The following is a 23057-nucleotide window of genomic DNA, read 5'->3' on the forward strand; positions in this document are numbered from 1 at the left end:
GAAGTATAACTTATATAAAGTGACGCAATGGGTTGCCTTTTTTGTTAAACTAATGGGTTTTCCCCAGGTATCTGGTGCAAACGAAGCCTGCAAGTCTCTCTCCCAAGCATCCATATGAATTGTTTTTGGAGTAGTCTCTTCCTCTATAAGACAGTGATAGTGTACTGTGAGGGGTTTATGTTGTTGGGTATTGGCTATCCACTGTGTCTCCCAAATGGTCAGGTCTCTCAATGATTCACCCAAAAAGCCCCAGGATTTCATTAGTGTACGAAGTCTCAGTAAGTCAAATTGGTGTTTGGGGGTCAGTGTATTAAGGTCCAGCATGTCCCTGTGTGTTCTTAACTGCCCATTACAGTAAAAGTCTCCCACGGTGTTTATGCCCATAGTAGCCCATGCGTTAAGATGTGTGTTAAGTAGTCCCACTAGGAGGCCCCTTATTGGATGTATTGGTGAGGGGTGCGGGGCCACTAATTTATTGTGTCGCAGCTTAGTCCAAGCTTCTTGACACCCTTTCACTATGTTGTTAGTGACGTGGACTTTGGTTTGCCAATGTGGGGGTAGCCAAAGCAAATCTTCTAGGTAAATGTATGCTGGCCGCGAAGCCTGCTCTAGTTCTCTCCACCTTGTTGGGGGGAGATCCTTACCCCATGCTGTAGCATGGGTTAGCATTGCCGCTTCATAATATTTTCTGATGCTGGGAAGACCAAGGCCTCCTTTCTCTATCAGCATTTGCAGGATATTTGCAGCTACCCGGGGTCTTTTGTCATGCCAAGTGTATGAGTTAAAGAGGGTCTGGAACTTCCTTATCAATGTACATGGGACTGGTATTGGAATACAGCGGAACAAGTAGGTGAGCTTTGGTAAGATCATCATCTTAAGAGCCGCTATTCTGCCCATCCAAGATATTTCACTATATCTCTTAGAATTAAGCTACGAAGTGACGGTCGTTAGTAGTGTTTCAAGGTTTTCCTTGATCACCACTGACGTTTTATGGGAAAGAAAGACTCCCAAGTGGCGGATTCCTTTGCAGGACCACTTGAAGGAGTAGGCAAGCTGGACAGCTTCCCTTTCATTCTGTGGGATATTAATGGAGTAGGCCTCTTTTTTGGCCACATTCAGTTTATAATAAGAAATTTCCCTGAATTGTTTGAAAAGGGTCAGCAGCAGGGGGAGAGAATCAGTCGTGTCTGAAAGAAAGACCATAAGGTCATCTGCAAATAGTGCAAGCTTCTGAGGGGTATCATGCATCTGCACGCCATGAATCAATTTCGACTCTCTAATTGCAATTGCCAGGGGTTCAATAGCTAGGACGAATAGTAGGGGGGAGAGAGGGCATCCCTGTCTGGTTCCATTACTGATTGTTATTTTGGGGGAGCAGAATCCCAACCCCCTAACAACTGCAGTGGGGGACGAATATAATGCCTTGGTCGCTGTAATGAAAGGGTCTGGTATTCCGAACGCTGATAGGGTTTGAAATAAGTAATCCCACCTCACCCTGTCAAAGGCCTTCTCGGCATCTAGTGACAGGGTGAGTACAGGAAGTCCCATATACGCGGCCTCCGAAAAGATATTTAAAGTGCACCGAGTATTATCAGTGCCCTGTCTCCCCTGGACAAAGCCCACTTGATCTAAGTGTATAATTGTCTGTAGGTGCTTTCCTAGTCTATTTGCCAATATTTTAGCATAGATTTTGGCGTCCACATTGATGAGTGAAATGGGCCTATAGCTGGAGCACAGTAGTGGGTCTTTACCTTCCTTGTGGATTGTGGTAATGTTCGCTTCTAAAAATTCCGCCAGGAAAGCACCCTTAGTTGCTGCATTTTGAAACAGTCGGAGTAATACCGGGGTTATAATCGGGCTGAGTGCTCGATAGAACATTACCGTAAACCCATCTGGCTCCTAAACATGTGACAAATCTCTCTTGGAGATTTCTTCCCTAATAAGTCCAATTTGGTGGGCTACTTGAGTACTAGGGCTCATTTTGTTCGTCTGTTCAAGGGTGCGGAGATCTCCATATAACTTTGCTAAGGGCTGGCTACCCTCTTTACGTAGTCGGGCTGTTTTTTTAATGAAGTGCCCACGTAGGTACGCTTTAAGGGCAGCCCAAACCATGTTGATGTCAGTGATTCCTGTGTCATTATGGGATAGAAACTCCTTCACAACCTCCTGGAGTGCTGGAAGTTCTATGTCAGATAGCCATTGCTCGGAGAGTCTCCATGGGGGCCTATTAGTCAGGGCTTGTAGCTTAGTAAAATCTAAGTAGTCCATCTCATGGTCTGACCACGTACACTGTCTAATGTTAGGGTTAACAAGTTGGTCCAGAGACCACAAGTCACAGAATATATAATACAGTCTGGAGTATGAATTATGGGCCTTTGAGTGGTGTGTAAAATCTTTTACTGAGGGTGCCAAGCACCTCCAAGCGTCATAGAGGTTGTGTTGGTATATGAGTTTCCAAAAGGCGTTGGAGGTAGATGAGATGTTTCTGTCAGAGTGTGTCGTGATGGTGGACTGTTTGTCTTTGGTTGGATTCCAAACCATGTTGAAGTCTCCCCCAATGATTAGGTGTCCCCTTTTAATCTGGTCTATATGCACTAAAAGTTTACGGAGGAAGGGAACTTGTTTGGAATTAGGTGCGTACAGTAAATGTGCTTCATTCTTTTGGTATCCCTTGTTGAAAAATAATACGCACATATCCTACACTAGTGGGAGTTAGCTGGTGATTGGTGCCTGCACACATTTGTTTAATTTGACTGACTAACTAGATATGTTTATCTATCTGCAATGCAATTCCTTCACCAACAGATAACAAGAGAATGAAGCAAATTTGATAAAAGAAGTAAGATGGAAAGTTTTTTTAAAATGATATATTCTATCCAAATCATAAAAGAAAATTTTGGGGTTTCCTGTCCCTTTAACAATGTCTACACTGTATTTCTGATCAATGTGATATTATTTTAATGGACTAAAAAGTTGCTTTTCTGAGTGACCCCAAACTTTTGAACACTAGTATGTGTGCGCACATACAGTACTATGCAAAAGTCTTAGACCACCATTACATTTGTTTGTTTGTTTTAGCAAAGTTTTAATGACCATACTTATTTATTTTTTTGGTCTCTTTATTAAGATACAAACAGAAAATACAGGAAATATGTCCACAAAAAATATAAAAAAACAACATTTTCAGAACTAAGTGGCTTCTTCAGGCAAAAGTCAATATTTAGCGTGACCTCCCTTGGCACTAAGCACATCTTGAACTCTTTTGGGGAGACTGTCCTGAAGTTTTCAGAAGTAATCCTCTGGTACATTATACCAGGCTTCTTTCAGCACTTCCCAGAGATCTTCTTTAGATTTAGGTTGTCTTTTATTTCTTTCTCTGTGCAGTTGATCCCATACTACTAATATTCAGACATGGACGCTGTGCAGGCCAGTCCATGACTCTCAGTGTTTTATCAGCTGTTTTTTACTCCGTATATGATTTCACTGCATTAGCAGTGTGCTTGGGATCGTTATCATGCTGAAAAATAAAACTATTACCAATCAGGTGCTTTCCAGTAGGAATGGCATGATGAATTAAAACCTGTCTATACTTTTCAGCATTCATGATCCCTTCAATTTGGACAATATAGCCAACATCACTGGCAGAAATGCAGCCTCAAACCAGGACAGACCCTCCACCATGTTTCACTGAAGGCCACCGAATTGGGCAGCCGGGATACCTGGAAAAATCCCGGTGGGCCGCCGGCTGGCAACTGAGTCAGCTCTGGACTGGCTGCTGAAATAGAGATCAGTGCAGCATCATGATCATTCAATTAGCATTATTAGCAAGCATTAGAGGTGAGTTGGCTTCAAGGGCTGCACCTGCAAGCAATGCCTTTCAATTTGCATATGAAATAATTTGCATATGAAATAATTTGCATCGGTGCCGGTTGCGGAGGGCGAATACTAAATATTTATTTATATTATGCTATAATGCCTGCGGGCCGCCGACGGGCCGCTCAGTCAGTGCTCCGCCTCCTCACTCAGCTTATGCTCCACTCCGCCTCCAACTTAGTTGTCACTCGTCTCACACACGTGACATATAGTCAGGAGGGAGCGTCAGTCAGAGAGGACGAGCCTAGTGTTAGAGGCCACGTGGGGTGGGATGGACGGATGGTCACACGGCAAGTCGGAAACGCAGAGGCAGAACACAAGAGACTCACCAGTGCACAATAGAACTAGTTTGCTTAATAACAACAGTCAGTAAGTACAAAGGTGGTTGGGCTGGGAAGGGAGGGGACTGCTTGACTTGTCACAAAAAACAAAGTAATTAACAAAACTATTTCCAAAGATCTAGTGAGAATGTCATGTCCTCAGCCACTTGTTATTTCATCTTGTAACATACGATGGGTAGTCACTAGTGTCATAGTTTATAAAAAAAGCAGTTACTTCTGAGGGGCTGGATAAACAAGTTATGTATTTACTTTTTACACAAATTTCTGTATGATATTGCAAAAAAAAAAAAACTCTGCAAAGAAAAGATAGGGACCGTGTATTTAGAGTATGGGAAAGGGTCAGCTTTAGCTTTTTCTGCTATTAGAAACAAATCAGGAGTTATATATATTTTATATATATTTATTTTATGGGAGCAGTGGAGTTAACACATACACACACACACACACACACATATATATATATATATATATATATATATATATATATATATATATATATAACCAAGAAAACAAAAAAACAACTTATATCAAAGACCAAGTTTGCATGTGTCAGTGCAGCTGCTGGCGTGAGGGAGGCCATATTTACACAGGCTTTTGTAAGGAATGTTTAGTCATTTTGTGCCTCCATAGTTCAAACAAGTCATCCCTGAAGGGGACCTCTGGGTCATTAATTGCAGCCATGTTTCAGCACTGAAGGGGTCTGGGATCTGCTCAATCATGGGCAGAGATGTTTACGTGAGGGAGGGGAGCACTGCAGCATTATTTATGCAAGTTTCAGAATTTGTATGGGCTGGAGGGTTGTGGCTGGGTTGGAGGGGGTGTGGTTGGTCTGGACTGGTCTATACAAATTTCCAGGGCCGGTCTGATTTCCCAGTCCGGCCCTGAAGGTCGCAAGCACTTATTCTTCCATCTCTCTCCAACTCTTCTTCTCGAATATTGTCGACTATTGGACCCAAAAATTTGAAACTTGGATTCGTCACTCCATAATACTCTTTTCTACTGATCTTCATTCCAATCTTTGTGAGCTTTAGCATATCTTAGCCTTTTCACCCTGTTCCCCTTCCAAAAAGTGGTTTCTTGGCTGCTACCCTTCCACAAAGATCATTTCTAATAAAGCTTCTTTGGACATGAAGCTGCTTGATGCTGATCCAGGTCCTTGCTGGACTTCTTCTGGTCTCTCAAAGAAGAAACCCTGAGAAACTTCTCATCAGATTTTTAATGTTTTCTTAGCCTTCCAGTCTTTTTTGTTCTTGACCTCTCCTGATCCTTAAAATTTCTTTATAACAGCTTGAATACCATATTTTGAGTATCCAATTTGTTTGCTGATTTCACTTTGAGAGTGGTCTTGCTGATGCAAAAGTATGATTTTATGTCTGTCAAATTCTGTGATCTTTGGCATTTTGAATGGAACGATGTGATTAAAAGTTGGTCTTATTAGCAAGCTTTCAATTAATTAAACTCATACCACATGTGTATGTAATGCTCAAGCATGTCACAAACCTGGTGTAATAGACCTTTTTCAACAGCAGTTATTTTGACATGAAATAGTAGGACAAATACAGGTCTTAGCAATGACATTAAATAGGGTTCCATTCCATTTAGGTTTACGAGAGCCAGGTTCCTGCTATTGCTCAAGTGTAAGGGGAGATCACACTAAATATTTGCCACTTTAGCCTATAGAAGTCGTTTTTTTCAGATTTTTTTTTCTGTTATTTTATACTGCAAAAAAATATCCTGTATTTTCTGGTTGTATTCTAATAAAGAGACTGAGAAATAATTATATATGGTCATTATTGCTAAAGCACCAAATCTAATGGGGGCTTAATACTTTTTCACAGTACTATACAGAAATACATATACATACATGCACACACATATATACATACACACATAAAAATATATATACATATATATATATATATATATATATATATATATACATATATATATATATATATATATATATATATATATATATACACTTTTGAGCCCCCAGCCAAGCACCTTGCCATATCCATACTAAACAGCTAATCCACTCCCTGGTAATTTCCCAACTTGACTACTGTAATAACCTACTAACTGGTCTTCCTCTCTCCATCTTTCCCCCTTTTAATCAGTCCTTAATGCCTCTGCTAGGCTAATCCCCTTCCCCAAATGCTCTGTATCTGCTGCACCTCTCTGCAAGTCTCTTCATTGGCTCCCCTTTCACAACAGAATTATATTCAAAATTCTCACCCTGACCTACAAAGCGCTTACCCCCTACCAGTTCTAAGATCCAACAATGACCTGCTTCTTGCATTTTGTACCATCATCTCCTCCCATGCTAGACTGCATGACTTCTCTTGTGCGGCACCAACCCTCTGAAACACACTTCCTTGAGCTGTCAGACTTTCCCCTAACCTCTCCTCCTTTAAACACTCCCTAAAGACCTGTTTGTTCAGGGAAGCCTTTCACCCAAATCAGTAACAAATTAATTCCACTTGCCTAATAGTTGCCCTCATCTAACTCCGCACTAACATCAATTTCACCTCTGCAGTCCCCACTTCCTGTTTCTCACCCTCCTACCAATCCAGATTGTCAATTCCCATGGAAATAGGGCCCTCGATTCCTGCTGTATTTGTTTGTTACATTTTGTCCAGTGTCTTTTATTGTATTGTATCACCGTTGTACTTTTATCTTTTTACGCATGGACAGAGCTACAGAATCTGTCCATAAATAAAGAATACAAATAATAAAATACCATATCCCTTTGAAGTCCATTTTTTCTTTTTATTATAGAAACTAGGCGAGAAGCCTGCCCAGAGGACAGTCTATTTAAAATATAAATATATATATAAACCCCAAAGCTAAAATAACCCAAAATAAATAATATAAAATTACAGAAAAAAATAAACAAAACTATCCAAAATAAAAAATATAAAATTACAGAAAAAAATAAACAAAACTATCCAAAATAAAACATGTAAACCTAAACTAAAACTCCTATAAAAATTCTCCCCAAAAATAAAAACACAGCTTAATCTAATACTAAATTACCAATAACCCTTAAACTGGCTTTTGTAGGGCATTGCTCTAAGTTAAACAGCTCTTTTACCTAAACAAATGACAAATTACCCCCTAACAGTAAAACCCCCACCCACCAAACCCCCCAAAATAAAACAAACTAAAACTAAAAAAACCTAAACTACCCATTGCCCCTAAAGGGGCATTTGTATGGGTATTGCCCTTGAAAAGGCATTCAGCTCTTTTACTGCCCTTAAAAGGACAATCAGCTCTTTTCTAGCCCATTAAATCCCTAATCTTAAAAATATAAAAAAAACAAAAATAAAAACAAATCCTAACACTAAGCCCCAAATAGGTACTCACCGTTCCTGAAGTCCGGCGGAGAAGGTCTTCTTCCAGGCAGATCCATAATCTTCTATCTTCATCCGGAACGAAGGTGGCATGGAGCAGAGGTGCAGAGATGTCTTTCCCAATGCGTGGATCCTCAGCGGCGGTCCTCAATGGCGGTGTTCTTTGATGTTCCTCAGCGGCATAGAGGCTCATCTTCATCCGATGTCTGTCGTACACTGAAGATTGAATGCAAGGTACCGCAATCAATTTGGGGTACCTTGCATTCCTATTGGCTGAAATTTTGAAATTAGCCAAAAGGATTAGAGCTACTGAAATCCTATTGTCTGTTCAAATCAGCCAATAAGATTTCAGTAGCTCTCATCCTATTAGCTGATTTCAAAATTTCAGCCAATAGGAATGCAAGGTACCCCAATAAATATAGGGTACCTTACATTCAATCTTCAGTGTGCGACAGACGATCGCATGAAGAGGAGCCTCCACTCCGCCGAGGCTGCCACCGAGAATCCATGCATCGGGGAAGCCAGCTCCGCACCTCCGCTTCACGCAGTCTTCACTCCGGATGAAGATAGAAGATGATGGAGCCGCCTGAAAGAAGACCTTCTCTGCCAGACTTCAGGAACGGAGAGTACCTATTTGGGGCTTAGTGTTAGGATTTTTTTTTTTATTTTTGTTTTTTTTTTATTTTTAAGATTAGGGATTTAATAGTCTGGAAAAGAGCTGATTGACCTTTTAAGGGAAGTAAAATAGCTGAATGCCCTTTTAAGGGCAATGCCCATACAAATGGCCCTTTAGGAGCAATGGGTAGTTTAAGTTTTTTAGTGTTATTTTTTATTATTTTGGGGAGTTTGGTGGGTGGAGTTTTTTACTGTTAGGGGGGATTTCATATTTTTTAAATTTTAAAGAGCTGTTTAACGTAGGACAATGCCCTACAAAAGGCCCTTTTAAGGGCTATTGGTAGTTTAGTTTAGGGGATGTTTTTATTTTGGGGGGGCTTTTTTATTTTCATAGGGATTAGGTTTAAATTTTTTTAATTTTTGATCATTTTGGTTATTTTTTTCTGTAATTTTAGAGTTTTTTTATTTTTTGTAATTTTAGATTTTTTTTTTGTAAATTAATGTCAGGTTTTATTTAAGTGTAACAGTATTCTGGTTAATTTAGGGGTGTTAGGTTAGGGGGCTTAGTAATTAAATTAGTTATTTGCATTGTGGGGGGGTTGGCATTTTAGGAGTTAATTGGTTAATTAGGTTTATTGTGATATGGGGTTTGTCGGTTTAGGGGTTAATAAGTTAATTAGGTTTATTGTGATGTGGGGGTTTGTCGGTTTAGGGGTTAAAAAGGAAATTGGGTTTATTGCGATGTGGGGGTTTGTCAGTTTAGGGGTAATAGGTTAATTATGTTATTTGCGGATTAGGAGTTAATTACTTTATTATTTTGCAAAGTGGGGTTTGCGGTTTCAGTGTTTGTTAATACTTTGTGCAGGCGGTTACGTGTTTTTTATTTATTTCTTGTGGACGGTTGCATGTTTTATTTTTTTTAAGGCTTCGTGGATTCCTGGCTTCTTTTGGCTGCCTTGCACAACCAACATTCCTTTGAGGATGCGTGCGCAACTGGCAACACAGACGGACGCATTACAAATGCGATTATAGATAGTTGAAATAGAGTTATTCTATTCTGAGAACAATATACAGACATATACACATATATTTATATCTATCTATTTATCTATCTATCGCTATTTATTTCTTTATTAAATAAAAATAGCGTTTTTTACTGAATAAAAGACAATCGGCTAGATTATGAGTTTTGCAGTATGAGGGGTGCGGTATTAACTTGCACATTATTGTCACCGTTCACTTTCCTAAAGCGCTGGTATTACAGGTTTTCATAAACCCGGCGTTATCAGGCAAGAAGTGAGCGTAGAGCAAAATTGAGCTCCATACCGCACTCCAATACCAGCGCTGCTGAAAGCAGTGGTAAGCTGGTTTTACGTGCTCGTGCACAATTTCCCCATAGAAATCAATGAGCCAGCTGAAAAAAAAGCCTAACACCTGCAAAAAAGCAGCGTAAAGCTCTGTAATGCAGCCCCATTGAATCCTATGGGGAAACAAATTTTATGTTTACACCTAACACCCTAACATGAACCCCAAGTCTAAACACCCCTAATCTTACACTTATTAACCCCTAATCTGCCGCCCCCGACATCGCCGACACCTACATTATATTTATTAACCTCTAATCTGCCGCTCCGGACATCGCCGCCACTATAATAAACATATTAACCCCTAAACCACTGCACTCCCGCTTCGCAAACACTAGTTAAATATTATTAACCCCTAATCTGCCGCCCCTAACATCGCCGCCACCTACCTACATTTATTAACCCCTAATCTGCCGCCCCAACGTCGCCGCCACTATACTAAATTTATTAACCCCTAAACCTAAGTCTAACCCTAACCTTAACACCCCCTAACTTAAATATAATTAAAATAAATCTAAATAAAAATTACTATCATTACCTAAATAATTCCTATTTAAAACTAAATACTTACCTATGAAATAAACCCTAAGATAGCTACAATATATCTAATAGTTACATTGTAGCTAGCTAATGGTTTATTTTTATTTTACAGGCAAGTTTGTATTTATTTTAACTAGGTAGAAAAGTTACTAAATAGTTATTAACTATTTACTAACTACCTAGCTAAAACAAATACAAATTTACCTGTAAAATAAAACCTGAGTTACATTAACACCTAACCCTACAATTAAATAAATTACCTAAATTAAATACAATTACCTAAATTACAAAAAAACTAACACTAAATTACACAAAATAAAAAAGAAATTATCAGATATTTAAACTAATTGCACCTAACCTAATAGCCCTATCAAAATAAAAAAGCCCCCCCCCCCAAAATAAAAAAAAACCCCTAGCTTACAATAGACTACCAATAGCCCATAAAAGGGTCTTTTGTGGGGCATTGCCCCAAAGAAATCAGCTCTGTTACCTGTAAAAAAAATACAAAAAACCTAAGCTCCCCATTACCCTGAAAAGGGCATTTGGGTGGGCATTGCCCTAAAAAGGGCATTTAGCTATTTTTCTATTGCCCAAACCCTAATCTAAAACTAAAAACCACCCAATAAACCCTTAAAACCTGTATTTAATTAATTTAATTTATTTAATTGTAGTGTAAGGTTACATTTTATTGTAAGACAGGTTAGGTTTTATTTTATAGGTAAATATGTATTTATTTTAGCTAGGTAGTTAGTAAATAGTTTACTAACTAGTCTACCTAGTTAAAATAAATACAAACTTGCCTGTAAAATAACAATAAACCCTAAGCTAGCTACAATGTAACTATTAGTTATATTGTAGCTAGCTTAGGGTTTGTTTTATAGGTAAGTATTTAGTTTTAAATTGGAATAATTAAGGTAATGATAGGAATTTTTATTTAGATTTATTTTAATTATATTTAAGTTAGGGGGTGTTAGAGTTAGGGTTAGATTTAGGTTTAGGCGTTAATAACTTTAGTATAGTGGCAGCGACGTTGGCGGTGGCAGTTGCGGCAATGTTAGTGACAGCAGATTAGGGGTTAATAATATTTAACCAGTGTTTCCAAGGCAGGAGTGCGGCGGTTTAGGGGTTAATATGTTTATTATAGTGTTTGCAATGCGGGAGGGCCTCGGTTTAGGGGTTAATAGGTAGTTTATGGGTGTCAGTGTACTTTTTAGCACTTCAGTTATGAGTTTTATGTTACAGCTTTGTAGCGTAAAACTCATAACTACTGACTTTAGAATGCGTTACGAATCTTGCGGGATAGGCTGTACCGCTCACTTTTTGGTCTCTCAGAAAAAGCTTGTTATATTAGCTCCAAAAAATATGTGCGGTGCCCCTAAACCTGCAAGACTCGTAATAGCAGCAGTAATAAAGAAGCAGCATTATGAGCCTTAACGCTGCTTTTTCACTCATACCGCAAAACTCGTAATCTAGCCGAATTCTATTTAATCTATATCTTAATGCATCTTCGGCTTTAGAGTACTCGGTTTAATGCAACTTCAGGTTAGTGCAAAAGCCAGAACAGGGTTTTGTAGAACGCCCCATAGAAGTCTATGGGGAGAGGAAGTCAGCAAGGCCGTGCTATCTAACCTCCAGATGTTAGCGTGCCTGTGGCTTTTGCTTGAGAAAATTTTTTTACTTTCAATAATATGAGCACAAGAATAGGAGCGCTATTGATTTAACTTGAGCAGTGTTAGTGCTCTTTCTAATAATGTTTGCTCTCTATTGGCTGGATAAAATGTACTGTCACTTTTTTGTACATGTGAAGTAGATCTGAGGAATAGACTGCAAACCAAACAAAATCTCAGATAAGACACTATTATTAAATGCTATAGTGCACCCGCCAGAGGCGTTACTAGAAACCACAGGGCCCAGGTGCAAGAATCTAAGAAGGAGCCCCCCACCACCCCTCACCCTCCAAAAAAAGGGGAATTTAATACATATATTTTTTTTTTTTTTTAACATTTAACACAGAAAAAAATGTGAATCAGATTACATGTCTGCAAAAGGAGGTACCATGTGCCCACAGTCTGTGAGATGGTCTGACCCCCTATTACTGTATATAGTGACACTGTTTAACCCACCAGTACTGTATATAGTTAGTCAGTGACACAGTCTGTAATCTGCCGATGTCTGGTGAGATGGCTGGCCTGACCCTACCCCAGTACTTTATAAAGTGACCACAGTAGTCAGTGACATGGTCCAGCCCCCATACTGTATATAGTGGTACTGTATAGACTGACACTGTTTACCCCCTGCCCCCCCATGCTGTAGTAACAAGGTCTGTAATTTGCTGGTTCCACAAACATACACAAACACACATACACACACACATACATGCATAAATACACACACAGTCACATACATACACACACACACACACATAAACACCAATGTGTAAAACAGAAACACTAACCCATGTAGTCATGTCACACTCACATGATATCAGTGCAGGCAGTGGTAGGTTAACGTTTTTTATAAAAAAAAAAATTCTAAAAAAAAATAAAAAAATAAATGTTTTTTTTTTTTTTTTTAAGCTGGGCCCCCACCCTCAGGGGCCCAGTCGCACCTGCTACCTCTGCACCCCCTGTAGTTTCGCCCCTGGCACCCGCTTTAGTTGCATGGCTCAGATTTTGCAAATTATGAAAATGCCAAGGTTTTGTTTATGTATTAAAATGACTGGGCATTCTTCTCAGTGCTGTCTATTTGTATTCAATCAGGTCTATATACTTTGTCATGAAGATGAGCTAATGCAAAAGAATGAATGGATGAATGTCGGGGTACCTTGTAAAGTGGTAAGTAGCTGTGTCATGTAATTTATGTACTGAAAAAGTTATGTTTTACCGATGGCAAAATAAAGTGTTTGTAAGAGAGCAATAGGCTGTGTCTTCAACACTCAGACACGGTTTAGATCAATATAATATACACTGTTTACATCAATATAATATACATTGTTTACATCAATATAGTATACAATGTTTACATCAATGTAATATAATTTTATCACATCAAATAATATTCTGACCCAAAATTATATGAATTCCTAGATTTATTGATTAGGCCAGTGAAAAAATGTTAGCATATTCTATTTTTATGTTTATTTTTGCTTAAAGGGACACTGAACCCACATTTTTTCTTTTGTAATTAAGAAAGAGCATGCAATTTTAAGCAACTTTCTAATTTACTCCTATTATCAATTTTTCTTTGTTCTCTTGCTATCATTATTTGAAAAAGAAGGCATCTAAGCTTTTTTTTGGTTTCAGTACTCTGGACAGCACTTTTTTATTGGTGGATGAATGTATCCACCAATCAGCAAGGACAACCCAGGTTGTTCACCGAAAATGGGCCGGCATCTAAACTTACATTCTTGCATTTCAAATAAAGAAGATACCAAGAGAATGAAGAAAATGTGATAATAGGAGTAAATTAGAAAGTTGCTTAAAATGTCATGCTCAATCTGAATCACGAAAGAAAGATTTTGGGTACAGTGTCCCTTTAATATATAATTCAACATTTTTAACTAGTGCACAATTTTAACTTCAATACTGAAATAATTAGATAGTTATAATAGTTAGAAATAATTTTTAGCATACTACTGTGTACTTTAAGATGCAATGCGAGAAAGAATTCTGACAAGTCACAAACAGATATCACTATTGCATAACTAATTAATTTTTCCATAAAATATAGGACTAGATTATGGGTGGAGTAAAATCATTTGTGTGAGAAGAGCAAACACAGTCGGGAAATCACAGGATTTGTTTAGCTTAACTCCACATTGCAAGTGGAGCGGTGTTTAAATTACCATGAGTTAGTTTGGGTGAATTCACAATAATTTGCACTCTCTATATTTTCAATGGGCCCCATCAAGAGCAAAAGTGTGGTCGTATTACAGGTTGAAAGTAAATGTGATTGCTTGAATGCAATTTCAATGTACATTCAAACGTTTTATGCCACTTGAAAGTTCGTGTAAAGAGTTTGGGAAGAGAAAAAAATAGCACTAAAAAATAAATAAAAGAACTTCACTATCCACCCGCTACACTATTTACCCCTAAACCACCATACTCCCATTGCAAATTACCCCGCTACACTATAAACCCCCAAACCTCCACACAACCCATCGCAAATTACCCTGCTACACACCGCACCACTCTAAATCCCCTACACTATTAACCCCCTAACCACCGCAACCCCCATAGCAAAATACCCCCTAACCTCCTAACAGTTAACACCTCCAGAAAATAAAAAATAACAAAGATAAAAACCTTAACCAACCCTATCCTAAAACTACAGTCCCCTTAACCCCTAAAAAAACCCTAAACTATACTGATCAGCTCTTTTGCACAAATATAACCCTATACTAAAATCAAATTAACCCCCCACCCACCAAAAATCCTATCTATAAAAAAAACCTACTCTGAAAATTGCCCAGAGAGGGGCATTGAAAAAAAAATTCTTATCTAAAAACCCTTTCTTAAAAAAAACTAAGCTACAAAATGCCCTGAAAAGGGCATCAAGTGATTTAGCTCTTTTTCATGTGAAAGAAAAAACAAAAAAGTCTATTAAAAAATTTTCTTTCATGTAATTGGCAAGAGTCCATGAGCTAGTGACGTATGGGATATACAATCCTACCAGGAGGGGCAAAGTTTCCCAAACTTCAAAATGCCTATAAATACACCCCTCACCACACCCACAATTCAGTTTCACAAACGTTGCCTCCCTATGGAGGTGGTGAAGTATGTTTGTGCTTAATTTTCTTCTGTGATATGCGCTTCTCAGCATTTTAAAGCCCGTTTCCTCTCAGAGTACAGTGAATGTCAGAGGGATGTGAAGAGAGTATGGCCTATTGATTTTATGGTTTTCCTCACTGGAAATCTTTTCAAAGGTTCTCTGTTATCGGTTGTAGAGATTCATCTCCTACCTCCCTTTTCAGATCGACAATCTCAGCTATGGTTTGGCACTTTATGTATTAATATAAAGTTCTAAATATATGTATTGTACTTATATTTGTCACGAGTCAGGTTTATGTGTATTTCCTTTCGCAGACTATCAGTTTCATATTTGGGAAAAAACATATTTAGGAAAATATTTTTCATACCTGGGGTATAGTCTTTTTTCAAATTGACTGCTTTTTCATTAAATTTTTGCGGGCAAAATTAGGCTTGCAAGGTCGCAAAATGCTGATGTTTATTGCGTCATCTTTGGCGCAATAATTTTTTGGGCGTGAAGGTACGTCCGGTGACGCAAATTCGTCATTTCCGGCATCTTAGTTGATGCCGAGATTCCTTGCACAAGGTTGCATCTGCAATGACGCGAGTGTGTCATTTCCGGATATTGTTAATACCAAAAAATTTCATTTTGCGCTGTGCGTCATACTTGGCGCCAAATAATTTAATTATTTAAAACCCCATTTCCTAAATGCCTCTAGCCTTTTTCTATGTTCAGAGAGCTATGCTGTTTGCATTTTTTCCCATTCCTGAAACTGCCATATAAGGAAATTGATAATTTTGCTTTATATGTTGTTTTTTCTCTTACATTTGTAAGATGTCTCACTCTGATCCTGTCTCAGAAACGACTGTTGGAACCATGCTGCCTGATAACAGTTCTACCAAAGCTAAGTGTATCTGTTGTAAATTTGTGGAGATTATATCTCCAGCTGTGGTATGTAATAGTTGTCATGATAAACTTTTACATGTAGAGAATGTATCCATCAGTACTAGTACAATGCCTGTTGTTCCTTCAACATCTAATGTACATGATATCCCTGTGAATATAAAAGATTTTATTGCTGATGCAATTCAGAAGGCTTTGTCTGCTATTATGACTTCTAATAAATGTAAAAGGTCTTTTAAAACTTCTCATAAAGTTGATGAAATTTCAAATGACGGACAACATACTGATTTATCCTCCTCTAATGGGGATCTATCTGATTCAGAAAATCCTACCTCAGATATTGACACTGAAAAATCTACTTATCTATTTAAAATGGAGTATATTCATTCCTTGTTAAAAGAGGTGTTGATTACTTTGGATATTGAGGAAACTAGTCCTCTTGATACTAAAACTTGTAAACGTTTAAATTCTGTTTATAAACCTCCTGTGGTTACTCCAGAGGTTTTTCCAGTTCCTGATGCTATTTCTGATATGATTTCAGAGAAATGAAATAGGCCTGGTACTTCTTTTTTTCCTCCTTAAAGGTTTAAAAAATTGTATCTATTGCCAGCAGTTAAATTGGAATTTTGGGAAAAGATCCCCAAAGTTGATGGGGCTATTTCTACTCTTGCCAAACGTACTGCTATTCCTATGGAAGATAGTACTTTCTTTAAGGACCCTTTAGATAGGAAACTTGAATCTTATCTAAGGAAAGCTTATTTATATTCTGGCTATCTTCTCAGGCCTGCCATTTCTATGGCTGATGTTGCAGCTGCATAAACGTTTTGGTTGGAAAGTTTAGCGCAACAGGAAATGGATCCTGATTCGTCTAGCATTGTTCACTTGCTTCAACATGCTAATCATTTTATCTGTGATGCCATTTTTGATATCATCAAAATTCATGTTAGATCTATGTCCTTAGCTATTTTAGCTAGAGGAGCTTTGTGGCTCAAATATTGGAATGCTGACATGGTATCTAAGTCTAGATTACTATCTCTTTCTTTCCAAGGTAATAATTTATTTGGTTCTCAGTTTCAATTTGATTATTTCAACTGTCACTGGGGGGGAAGGTTTTTTTTTTGCCTCAGGATAAAAGACCTGAGTATTGTCTCTCAAGGGTATCGAATAGGATTCAGAGTAAGACCTCCTGTGAGAAGATTTTTTCTCTCATTCATCCCAGCAAATCCAGTAAAGGCTCAGGCTTTTCTGAAGTGTGTTTAAGATCTGAAGCTTTCAGGGGTAATTTATACCAGTTCCGTTTCAGGAACAGGGTCTGGGGTTTTATTCATATCTATTCGTTGTCCCAAAGAAAGAAAATTCATTCAGGCCAGTTCTGGATCTGAAAATTTTTAATCGTTTTGTAAGAGTGCCAATTTTCAAAATGGTGACTATAAGGAGTTTTCTGCCTTTTGTTCAGCAAGGTCATTATATGTCCACAATAGACTTACAGGATGCATTTCTTCATATTCCGATTCATCCAGAGCACAGATTCTCTTTTCTAGACAAGCATTACTAATTTGATGCTCTTCCATTTGGCCTAGCAACAGCTCCAAGAATCTTTTCAAAGGTTCTCGGTGCCCTACTCTCTGTAATCAGAGAATGGGGTATTGCAGTGTTTCCTTATTTGGACAATATCTTGGTACTAGCTCAGTCTTTACATTCTGCTGAATCTCACACAAATAAACTAGTGTTGTTTCTTCAAAGACATGCTTGGAGGATCAATTTACCAAAAATTTCCTTGATTCCTCAGACAAGGGTCACCTTTTTAAGTTTCCAGATAGGTTCAGTGTCCATGACTCTGTCTCTAACGGACAACAGACAAATAAAAATGGTTTAAGCTTGTCAGAGCCTTCAGTTTCAATCATTCCCTTCAGTAGCTATGTGCATGGAAGTTTTAGGTCTCATGACTGCAGCATCGGACATGATCCCCTTTGCTCATTTTCATATGAGACCTCTCCAGCTTTGTATGCTGAATCAATGGTGCATGGATTATACAAAGATATCACAATTAATATCCTTAAATCCCAATGTACGACTCTCTCTGACTTGGTGGTTAGATCACCATCGTATAGTTGAAGGGGCTTCTTTTGTTCATCCAACCTGGACTGTGATCACAACAGATGCAAGTCTTCCAGGTTGGGGAGCTATCTGGGGATCTCTGACAGCACAAGGGTTTTGGAAATCTCAAGAGGCGAGGTTAAGCCGTGCTATTTTCTGTGATCAGATTTACAAGGCAGCAACTTGGTCTTCTTTGCATACATTTACTAAATTCTACCGTTCTGATGTATTTGCTTCTTCGGAAGCAGTTTTTGGTAGAAAAGTTCTTCCGGCAGCTGTTTAAGTTTGATTCCTCTGCTTATGTTTAAGTTTTTTCTTTTCAACTATGAGAAAAACTTATATTTTTGATTGTGAATGAATTTTTTCAGCGGAAAATGGCTGTTATTATTTGTAACCCTCCCTCTCTAGTGACTCTTCTGTGGGGTTCCACATCTTGGGTATTACTATCCCATACTTCACTAGCTCATGGACTCTTGCCAATTACATGAAAGAAAACATAATTTATGTAAGAAATTACCTGATAAATTAATTTCTTTCATATTGGCAAGAGTCCATGAGACCCACCATTTTTATGGTGGTTATGGTTTTTTGTATAAAGCACAATTATATTTCCAGTTCCCCACTACTTGGCTATTCGTTAAACTGAATTGTGGGTGTGGTGGGGAGTGTATTTATAGGCATTTTGAGGTTTGGGAAACTTTGCCCCTCCTGGTAGGATTGTATATCCCACACGTCACTAGCTCATGGACTCTTGCCAATATGAAAGAAATGAATTTATCAGGTAAGTTCTTACATAAATTATGTTTTTTTAAACTTTCACTTTTTTTAAAGAGACATTTAACAAATTTAGCTTGTACTATAAAATAATTATTTGTAGTAAAAACTTTGTACTACCAATTTAAGCTACACGTTAGCGCCAGGGGTTATTATAGTAATATTCTTATTACTATTGTATGATTGTGTTCTTCTTTGTGGAGTTTGAGGATACTCCATTTACCCAGTGGTTTATTGGTAACTTTCCCAGCGCAGATTGATCACACCCCTAAGTAAAAACTTTGCAATACGTGTATTGTAGGCTTTATAATTCCTGCTATAAGAAGAAGTTCACACTGTTATATATTAAACACTAAATTAATGCTAGATATAATGATGCATTCAAAGAAAAGATTAGTCTGAGAATAACATGTAGATATACTTTTTAAAGTGTCATTAATTGTTTAAATATTTACAAAACAAGTGTAAAGTTTTTGTGTCTATAAAACAATGGGAGCTGCCATGTTGTAACTTAGGTTACCTTCTCTGCTGTGGTCAATTAGGGGCAGTTATAAATAGGTCACTAGAGTGTGCAGCCAATGGCTGTGTGGAATATAACAGTGTTCTGCACTTTCATTTCTAACAGGAACTGAAAAGCTTACAATTTCAGAATGGAATTACAGGAAAAGGGGACAAAATAAAAAAAGAAAGTATACTGCAGAATTTTTTTTATAGATATGATTTATCATTTTATATTACCATCTCAAAGTGTTTAACATCCCTTTAAAGTGATGGCAAATCCCAATTCCACCTCTTAGCCAATTGCAGTGTGGAAAATCCAGTGCCAGTACGTATTGGGTACTTGTAAAGCACGGCTAATCACCCGCAAGGGTCTCAAGGCGTTGCTCATTTTATCAAACTCGGAAGGCTGAAAGGTTGAGTGGACCTCGCCAGGGATCTAACCTGCAACCCTCAGGTTGTTACAAAGCTCAGCCACAGTGCATTAGCATACTGAGCTATCTGTCCAGTCTGATGACTAAAGCTCAGTTTGGCTCCTGAAAATAAGGCAAATGGTGGGTGGAGTTTGGCTATTGAAGAATAATTGCAGAAAAAATATGTTAATTTGTTTTAAAAACAAAAAGACTGATATGTTATTCTTTAGCAACCCAACAGAAATATACTGTAATAACCGGGTGTTCACTGAACATTTAAAGGGACAGTTTACTCAAAAACTTCCCCCCTTTAATATGTTCACAATGGTCCACTTTACCTGCTAGAGTGTATTTAATTGTTTACAAGTATATCCTTTACCCTTATATTGGCATTTGAAATAGTTGAGCTAGCCTGTGGTATTCCCACCTATTCTGAAAAAAAATAGGTCTATGTTGTGTAAACACATCCAGCAGAAGAAATTACACTCCTAGTGGGGTATAGAAGAGATAAGGAAATACAATGTTAATTTTCTATTGTTCTCTCCAAGTATTGGTGATTGTTTTACAGACAGATATAAGATAAAGAAGCTTCTATATGTACACAATGTGATAAAATAATGAGATCTGATTATACCTACAAGCTCAACCCATTTTATTAGGTTGTGGCTTCAAAACACAAAATCAGCTTTTCAATTTTATTTTTAGCTTATCCCTCTCACTCGTGGCTAGCTAGGGATATCTGTGAAGAAGCTGTGCACTGCTCTAAGCAATCACATAGCTTGTTTAGGCAATTTATAGTATTTTGGAGAAACCTAAGCTGCAGAGTTTCAGCCTCTCTCAGGAGTGTGAAACCAGCACAATGTTTAAAAATAAGATATTTCACAAAACAAAGCAAAACAAAACAAACAATGAATGTATATTGCAATGTTTCCCTATTATGCAAAATAGAATATTTTATTTTACAATTTTAAAAGTTGCTTTTTTTCAATGTCCCTTTAGAAGCTACCTGTTTGTTTTCTGATTTTTTATCCAAAAATTGCAAATTTGGGAATAGTATTTTTTTTTTCTTTTTTTTTTTATTCTTTACAAATTGCACTAGATTCATGAAGCACATGTGGTAAAATTTACTACACTACAGGAAAACTGAAGTTAAACATAACTAGGCTATTACTATTAAATAAAGTTGCTGATCAAATAAAATATTCCTGCGTGCAATTTTGATATTTTACATTACGATATTACTTTTGTATAATAGAAACAGGAGATGTTAAAGCATTAATTGGAAAATATTGAAGGGGTTGTTTATATTTCATTATTAACTCATAGAAAATCCATAATATTTATTAAAGATAGAGTTATTATGGCTTTGAAGGCTCAATTTTATTTATGTTAGAATTATTTTAAACATCAAAATATCTTCTTCCATAATATTTCTCTTGCATTCAGTTTAATACAAAGCAGATTTGTTTTTCCTTTTCTCTGGGAAAATTGGGAAATTGTTCTGAATAGAGAAAATTATTCCAATCCCCCCAATGAAAAAAAATAAAAAATCACTGCCATATTTAAATTGACACAAAATGTAAGGCACTTAATACTAACAATACTGAAAATTAAAAATGAAACACTACATAAAGCAAATAGTGTTAGAATAAATGGAAAGGAAACTCATTAAATTGAGATTAAAAGTATTTATTTACAACCTATCATATTTAAAGAAAAACAGTTCCATAATCATCTAATTTCATTGATACATTTATTTTCCCTATTTATCTATATTTTTAAATAAAACAGTTCTTTCTTTCTTGCCTGTTTTTAGGAATGTCTTGAACAGATTTTGTTGATAGAGAGAATGATGTGTGGTGAGTATGATGGTAGCAGAATCTTTTCTTGAACAAAGGGTAACATCTTTTTAATTTATGTATATGGAAGACGTTTTTTTTTTTATTTCACTGTGTGTACTAGTGGAATAAAACACAACTTGGATTTCACATTTCTTTATTGTAATGTATGTGTTTCATCAGTTAATAAAAATAACGTCTCTTAAATATGAAATATTTTGTAACTTGCTGTATAAAGTGATTTCTTATATTCGGGAGAAGCTTAATCTTAATAAACAATAGCAGATCAGTCAGGCATCAATGTATTTTTTGCAGCTCCAGTAGCTGAGAGCTCACAGTGTGGAAGTAAGTTAGAGGCCCATTTATTCTGCACTAGTCACATGACACTCAACCATGTATGGCCCACAGATATTCCCAGCCCACATCTGTAATACTGTTGCATACATTTCTCTTATCCAAATCTAGCGGCACCACTGAACAAGTCTAGAGATTCTGCACCTGTACAACATCTTTTAGGAATGGCTTCAAGTTCACCGGAAACAACATTTAAGGAGCAGCAGTCATAAGACCGCTGCTCCTTAACTTAATCTGCCACCTCTGAGGTGGCGGAGAGCAATTATCCCGATCGGATCCAATCAGGATGATTGACACCTCCTGCTAGCGGCTGATTGGCCACGAGTGTACAGGGGGCGGCATTGCACAAGCATTTCATACGAAATGCATGTGCAATGATAAATGCCGACAGCATTTATCAATTTCAGGTGGACATGCTCCGCTACAGGGGATCACGTCTGCCCAACACTTGATAAATCAACCCCTATGTCTCTATAAAATATATTGCAGAATATATATTGTTCCATAATATTGTTTTTTCTTGATTGGACTCACATTACAATGCAAAATGTTACATTTACTACCACAGTATTATTGCAGATAGCATACATTACTGGCCTACACAGGAAGTAGCTTCCACCCAGGCAATAGTGTGCTATATGTGCTAAAACTCACTCAAAATAAACTAGGTGTAGAAGAATTGACAATTTCACTGAAAGATGTTTAAGAAAGAACTATGGTATCAAACTGAGGTCTTAGGGAAGGCATGTGAGTTGCCACACTTCTAGAAGGTTTAGGGGATTGAGAAAATAAACATTTTTTTTTTTCAGGAGCAGTTATATAAACTATGAAAAAGGGGCTTGGGAATAAAGAGAGGGACATGGATCTTTTATAAAAAGCTAGCGATTCTTTTTTTTTTTTTAAGCCAAGACAGAAACTGTGTCCAAAACTTTCTTGTATTGTCTCATTCATAGCAGGAGAAACTACTTTTTCAAGCCTACTTGACAAATATATTATGTGCTCATCAAGAGATTAATTACCAGAAACTGGATCCATAGTTTATAGTTATTACATGATCAAGCCTATGTTAATAAAGAGCATTCTACAGACTATGGGGCCTATCTATCAAGCTCCGAATGGAGCTTGATGCCCCGTGTTTCTGGCGAGCCTGCAGGCTCGCCAGAAACAGCAGTTATGAAGCAGCAGACACAAAGACCGCTGCTCCATAACCCTGTCCGCCTGCTCTGAGCAGGCGGACAGACATCGCCGGAAATCAACCCGATCGAGTACCCATTGGCCGTGAGTCTGCAGGGGGCGGCGTTGCACCAGCAGCTCTTGTGAGCTGCTGGTGCAATGCTGAATATGG

The 23057-nt window shown here is 37.6% G+C and overlaps 1 long non-coding RNA gene across 5 annotated transcripts in view; it reads left to right on the plus strand.

Moving 5' to 3' along the window:
- LOC128663339 (uncharacterized) overlaps positions 1-23057 on the plus strand; it is a 158484-nt gene that overhangs the window by 22075 nt on the left and 113352 nt on the right. For all 5 annotated transcript variants that reach the window (XR_008402850.1, XR_008402848.1, XR_008402847.1 and 2 more), the window contains 2 exons: positions 12846-12920; positions 21337-21379. This is a non-coding gene — a long non-coding RNA (uncharacterized LOC128663339). The remainder of the gene's footprint in view (positions 1-12845; positions 12921-21336; positions 21380-23057) is intronic.

This window comes from Bombina bombina, chromosome 6 (assembly GCF_027579735.1).
Source record: "Bombina bombina isolate aBomBom1 chromosome 6, aBomBom1.pri, whole genome shotgun sequence".
Classification (NCBI taxonomy): Eukaryota; Metazoa; Chordata; class Amphibia; order Anura; family Bombinatoridae; genus Bombina; species Bombina bombina.